Source organism: Nicotiana sylvestris, chromosome 3 (assembly GCF_000393655.2).
Source record: "Nicotiana sylvestris chromosome 3, ASM39365v2, whole genome shotgun sequence".
Classification (NCBI taxonomy): domain Eukaryota; kingdom Viridiplantae; phylum Streptophyta; class Magnoliopsida; order Solanales; family Solanaceae; genus Nicotiana; species Nicotiana sylvestris.
In genome coordinates, this window is record NC_091059.1 from 35,237,367 (window position 1) to 35,244,433 (window position 7,067).

Consider the following 7,067-nt stretch of genomic DNA (forward strand, 5'->3'; position numbering starts at 1 on the left):
GGGTCCGTGTTGACTACTTTTACTTAAGTTAAAAATCAGAAATAGTATAGGTAATAATAAAAAGTTAAAAGTTATACATAGTAGAAGAATATTGGGAAAAAAGAAAAGAGGTAAAAAAGAAAAGGTAGTCTTGCTTTGGGTATAAGAGGACTCATTTGACACTTGAAGAAAAAAAAGGAGAACAGAGGGAGAGAGAACAAAACTGAAAAAAATCTTCTACTTTCCTTCATTGTTTGAAATCAGCATTAATTGCTATTGTTTCATTGAAGCTTGAAGCTTCTTTCTTGGGTTACTACTACACCAATTTGCAAACTCTGTTACTGGTCTATTCCTGTGTTGCTGGACTGTTGTTGCTGTGCTGTATTGTTACTACTGCTGCTGATTCTCATCTTCCTCTTCTCTTGTATTCAATACCGGGTACATGGATGTAACTTTGTCGATATTGTAAGCTGAAAAATGTGAAAGCATGAATACATATGAAGAATGGAACTTTGAAGTTTTAATTTCGCTTTTTCTTCGTTTCTTTTAGTGATTGTATTTAGGCTATTTCATGTATTACTGTTTAATAATTGGAATAAGAGGAAAATAACATAAGTTGGTCTTTAGTGAATCAGCTTGGCAAAACGGGTTAATTCACTAGCTATGAAGGTTTTAATATGGTCAACAGTAGGTTAATCATGAATGAGTAGCTAAATTTAGTTAAGGCCAAACAAGACTAGATAATGTTTAAGTTTAATAAACTTTCTAATAAGCTTTAGTAATTATGGTTAAATCTAGTTTCAAATGGTTGTGAATAATTAATTCCAATAGTTTTTTTTATATAACAATGCGAGCTTCAATCTAGCTATATTTGATTTCTTTTGAATATTAGTTGTCGAATTTCTTATTTTATTTATAATTTCGAATTTTCTTTTTTTTTTAGTAAAATTCCTTTCCATTAATATTTGTCTTAATCTAGCAATTAGTATGTTACGTTTTCTTAAATTTTTGAAAGCTCCTAATTAATTAGGATTTTCTTTCTTTATTTTAGAGACTAATTTTATTAGAAAAATGTAGTCATTTTAGGATTGTCCATTTTAAAAAATAAATGAGCCTCGCCTCGCCTAGTAAAACGTATATATTGCGGGGCCCTCACAAATGTATGTATTAATTACTTAGAACTCGGGATCGGCCGCTTAGCGAAATTCACGATTCTTTTTCCAAAAATAACCACGCGCTAGTCGTTTTAGGCACGCATTCTAATAATCTTACCTTCTTAAACTCGGGTGTGCATTTCATGCGACCCAAATCCAAATCCCAAAACATTGAATAAAATGTGTTCCGGATTGCGGGTGCATTTCATGTGACGCAATCCAAAGACATGTTTTAAACGATGTTCACATTCTTAAAAATAATAATAATAATAATAATAATAATAATAATAATAATAATAATAATAATAATAATAATAATAATAATAATAATAAAAGCGGCTAAAAGTTAAATTTGCACATAAGTTCATAATCGTATAAAAACCAGATATTTAAGCCAAATATGACAGTGGAGCGACCGTGCTAGAACCACGAAACTTGGGAATGCCTATGACCTTCTCCCAGGTTAACAGAATTCCTTATCGGGATTTCTGGTTCGCGGACTGTTAACAAAGTCATTCTTTTCCTCGATTCGGGATTAAATCGGTGACTTGGGACACCATAAATCTCCCAAGTGGCGACTCTGAATTAAATAAACAAATCCCATTTCGATTGCCCTTTAATTGGAAAAACTCCGTCTGCGCCCATGCGGGCGCGAGCCAAAAGGAGGTGTGACAGCTCTGGCGACTCTGCTGGGGACGATACCCAGAACCTCTGGTTCAGGGTTAGAAATCGAGCTTAGAATAAATTGTTATGTTGAGCTTTATCTGTTTTGTTACGTGATCGGTGCTTAATATGCTAGTTGACTGCTTTTACCGCTTTGATATTTCGTGAACTGTATATAAACTGTGCCGAAACCCATCTCCTCCCTGAGTCTTCTAAATCATGAAGAAGGGTGCACTTCGTGTGACTTCTTTTCTGTTTAGAGTCAATCCCATTTTAGAACGAGGTTCGGATAAGTTGCAAAGCCGGGTTGAGCTTCTGTATCCCCGGTACGCTGCCCCCTCGGCTCGAGCTGTCCGCTTGGGTAAGCCAGGTCTAAAACAAACACTCAGGTTCTGAACCTAGAATAACTCAACTTCATGCCGGATCCCTATTAGGAACGCTTATCTGCATCATGTGCATTTTTGACTTAGGGGACTCAACACAGGGGTTGGGTCCGTCTAGGAATAGCAACCTGAAACAGAAACGACCATCCTGATGCATCCTACTTACGCTCTGTGCATTTATTTGTTTCGAACCCGCATGTTGACCGACTTCTGAATCTAAGGGGATGTTAGAAAATTTTGGGAAAGTAAAACCAGTGTCCAAGTACTGTCAGAACTCTGCCGAAATTTTGAAAAAAAAAAATATTTTACTTTTAAAAATTGTTTGTTTACCCAAAAAGCAGAAAGTGTGCAGGAAAGAGTCCTTTATTTTAGTTTGCTTTGTTTTCAAAAAAAAAAACGGAAAGCAAATTTAGTTTCTTTTGCTATAAAAAAAAAAGGAAAAAATATGTTTGTTTTCGAAAATTAGTTAGTTTATCTGGCGAACTACGCTGGTTTGATTCTCACCGAATGTGGGATACGTAGGCAGCCCTAATCGGGTCCAACCTCCCCTTTTGCTAAAATAGCCAAAAAATATGTCAAATTTTAATTTCATCATAAAGAAGTCGGGTGACGCTGTTTTGTCAAAACATAGCCGAATGTTCCCGAAAGGGACGCCGGAAGGCTGACTTTGCATAAACAGCCACCTTTGGGTTATTTTTTTTAGATTTGGTCCAGTTGACCCACACAACCTTAAAAATCTTCGTCCCCGAGGCGCTGAAAAGCCGTGTTTGCAATATTGAGTTTTCTATTTTGAAAAACGAGAAAAGGTCACAAATATGTAGGGTGACGCTGTTTTGTCAAAACATAGCCGAATGTTCCCGAAAGGGACGCCAGAAGGCTGACTTTGCATAAACAGCCACCTTTGGGTCATCTTTTTTAGATTTGACCGATTGACCCACACAACCTTAAAATTTATGTCCCCGAGGCATTGAAAGGCCGTGTTGGCTATATCGGGTTTCCTATTTTGAAAAACATGTCAAAGCTTTTGTCATAAATAAGTCGGGTGATGTCCAACCTCTCCTTTGCAAAAATAGCCAAAAAATGTCGAATCTTTGTCATAAATAAGCCGGGTAATGCCGCTCATGTCAAATATAGCCAAATATTCACAAACGGGACGCCGAAAGGCTGATTTTGTATAAACAACCACCTTTGGTTATGTTTTGATTTTTGACCCTCGCAGCCTTAAAATCTTCGCCCCACAGGCGCTGAAAGGCCGTGTTTGCAATACCGGGTCTTTTATTCTAATTTGAAAAAAAAAACAAGAAAAGAGTCATAAATAAGTTGGGTCACATCGTTTTGTCAAAAATAGCCGAATGTTCTCGAAAGGGACGCCGGAAGGCTGATTTTGCGTAAACGACCATCTTTGGTCATTCTTTTGGGTTGCTACTAGTTATCCCGCACAACCTTAAAATCTTCATCTCTGAAATGCTGAAAGGTCGTGTTTGCAAAACTAGGTCTTTTATTATTTGAAAAACAAGAAAATAGTTAGTGGTCAAGTGAATACTGTTTGGTTTTTAGTTAAAATAAGCCGGCCTGACTTCGGTGATGTCTTAAACCGTTCCTGCCGAGATAGCCTTAGAGTATCTTTCAGTCGTCGAAGGGCTATTTTCATAAAAGAACAAACAAGTTTGTGAAAGGTCATAAAATAGTCCTTCCCGGCCTTAAAATTCATGTGAAATTGAGAAGGGGCCACGTCTGAAAAACAACCATTGGGTTAAAATTGGCATATAGGGGAAGGAATCTGGCTGTTTGTTTTTGAGTTTGTAATTCTTTGATTAGAGTATGCGAGTTATTTGATTTTCTAGTCCATTTGTTGTCTTTTGTCAAAGTCTGTTAATATGGTCAGTTTTTTAAACTTTTATAATCAAGTTTGTTTTATTATGAAAATTGAAAAAAAAAGTTTTATTATTATTTATCTTTTATTGGCATAACTACGCTCGGTCTGATTCATGCGGGGACATGATACGTAGGCAATCCACATAAGATTCGACCATCACTAAAAAGAAGAGGGGGGAAAGGCAAAATGAATAAAAGAAAGAATATAAGCTGGAACGACGCATGCAGTCGAAGCAAAAATATGATAGAAATGGTTAACTGCCTAGGAACATTGCATTCCCCAATATGAAATGGCAATATGTGTTAAACTCTAACGCTAACAAGTTTGTTGTTCTATACCAGAGAAAGAGATTTCAAAACAGTTAGTTTGTTAGAGCGTACTAGCACCGTACCATTATCAAAAAAGATCGAAAGGGCCCATACCAGAAAGCATGACTGGCTCAGACAACAGTGTTGAGTCAGAAAAGACGACAAGTCAAATGCTAAAGGAGGCCATGGAAAAAATGGAAAAGATGAGGCTAGAAATGAATGAAATGCAGCTAGCCTTAGCTAGAGCCCAAAAGGGGCCTGAACCACCTGTTACTTCTATTCTTCCCCCAGGACACACGCCGGAATACCCCTCTCCCAGCCCTTTAACGAGTTTCCCAAGCCATCACTACTATCAGGGAAGAGAGGCCTATGATCCCCAAGCTCTACCACCCAATCAGAATCCTCCTCCACCAAATGTTCCCGTCTTTGTGGCGCCTTCCCCAGCCCCATTGCACAGATCGTCTAGTGAGCCATTGTTTCAGGCTCACGATACACAATATTACCCCCTGAACTCACATTCAAAGCACCCGAGCCACATACCTATAATCCCCACTTTGAGGTCTCGGCGGAGATTGAAAAGCCGGCTAAGAGCCCAGAGTAGGATGAGGTGATGCGAAAATTTAAAAGCCTGGAGCAGTCCTTCAGGAACATGCACGGGTTAGGCAACCAGGTCAGCGTGGCTTACAAGGATCTATGCCCTTTCCCTGACGTCCAATTACCAGCAGGGTTCAAGATGCCCAAGTTCGATTTATACGAAGGGCATGGCGATCCTATAGCACATCTACGGGGATTTTGTAGCAAGATGAGAGGAGCGGGGGGCAAATATGAGCTACTGATAGCTTATTTTGGCCAGAGTTTGAGCGGGTCGGCACTGGAGTGGTATACAAGACAAGATCCGAGCAGCTGGTACACCTGGGATGATCTGGCACAGGCTTTTGCAGCACACTTCCAATATAACCTTGAGATCATCCCCGACCGTCTCACACTGTTAAAACTTGAGAAAAATCCTAGAGATAGCTTCAGGGAATTCGGATTCCGTTGGAGAGAGCAAGCGACAAGAGTCGATCCGCCAATGAGGGAAGGTGAAATGGTAGACTACTTCTTACAAACGTTGGAGCCAACCTACTTTGGTCACCTGGTGATGTCGGTTGGTAAATCTTTCAATGAAGTAGTAAAAATGGGCGGCATGGTTGAAGAGGGACTCAGGTCCAACAAGATAATGAGTTATTCGGTGATCAAGGCCACAACTCAGGCTATTCAAAGTGGCATGGGAGGTGCGCTCGGGAAAAAGAAGAGAGAGGAGGTCGCAACAATCGAAGCAAGTACTTGGTCCAGATCAAGAGGTCCAGGTCTTTGCTATCAAACCAGACCCCATTTCCCAAACTATCCACACAATCCATACAACCCTCCACAACCATATTATCCACCACAAGAGCCCCATTTCTCCGTCCATCATGCCCAAACTTACACCCAACCTTCGGCTCGTCCGCAATGGCATGCGCCGGCTCCCCAACATACATATCCACCTCCACAAAACACATATCCACCTCCACAAAACACATATCCACCACCGAGAGCACACATGAATCCTTCAGGGCCAAGCTTCCGTGGAAATCAGGCTTTCAAGAACGAAAGGATGCAAAAGCCGAGAACATTCACTCCGTTGGGAGAAACCTATACTACTCTATTCCACAAGTTGAGACAGATAGGCCTATTAAGTCCTATTGAACCGAAATTGCCAAATCCCCTTCCTAGAGATCTGGACCACTCAGTAAGCTATGAATATTGTTCGGGGGCTCCCGGGCATGATATTGAGAAGTGTTGGAAGTTGAAGACTGCCATACAAGATCTTATTGACACAAATAGGATCGAGGTTCAGGTACCAGAGTCACCCAAAATCAATGAAAACCCATTACCGGTGCACCATGAGGCCCACACGATCGAACTAGTGCATGAAGGGGGGACACTTAAAACACCCTCACAAACGGTAATGATGATTCGTGCTAGTCCGAACGAAAATTCGACCGGTGGAAAGGCAGTGGTACAGTTGGGAAAGGCAGATGACAAGCCATTTGTGGTAATGGGGAAAAGTTCGTCTGTTGCTGCCAAGAAGCCGGAGACAGCCAAGGCAGTGCTGCAGGGAGTATCAAGCACACCAGTGTTGGTGGTAAAGGGGGTCCATGTAGAACCAGTTGTTATCAGGCCAGTCATGCAGTTGCCGATAACAAGTGAGAAAGCTATGCCGTGGAGCTACAGTCAAGTGATAGTGATGCATAAGGGAAAGGAAGTTGTGGAAGAAGTATGCGAAACTCAGGGACTAACTCGTGCGGGAAGGTGTTTTGTTCCTCTGAATTGAGAAGGATCAATCCTCTAACAATAAAGAAGCCCGTAATGGAGGAAGAAGCAGAGGAGTTTTTAAAGAAGATGAAGGCACAGGACTAATCAATTATAGAGCAGTTGAGGAAGACCCCGACCCAGATTTTGTTTCTATCTTTGTTAATCCATTCAAGCGATCATTGTCAGGCTTTATGAAGATTCTGAACGAAGCCTATGTCCCGGACAAGCTCTCAGTGAACCATTTGGAGAAAATAGCGCACAAGATCTTTGAAGTAAACCGAGTAACATTCTCTGACGATGAGTTACCGGTAGAGGGTACTGTCGCACCTCCTTTTTCTGCCCCTGCGGGGGGCGAAGGGAGTTTTTC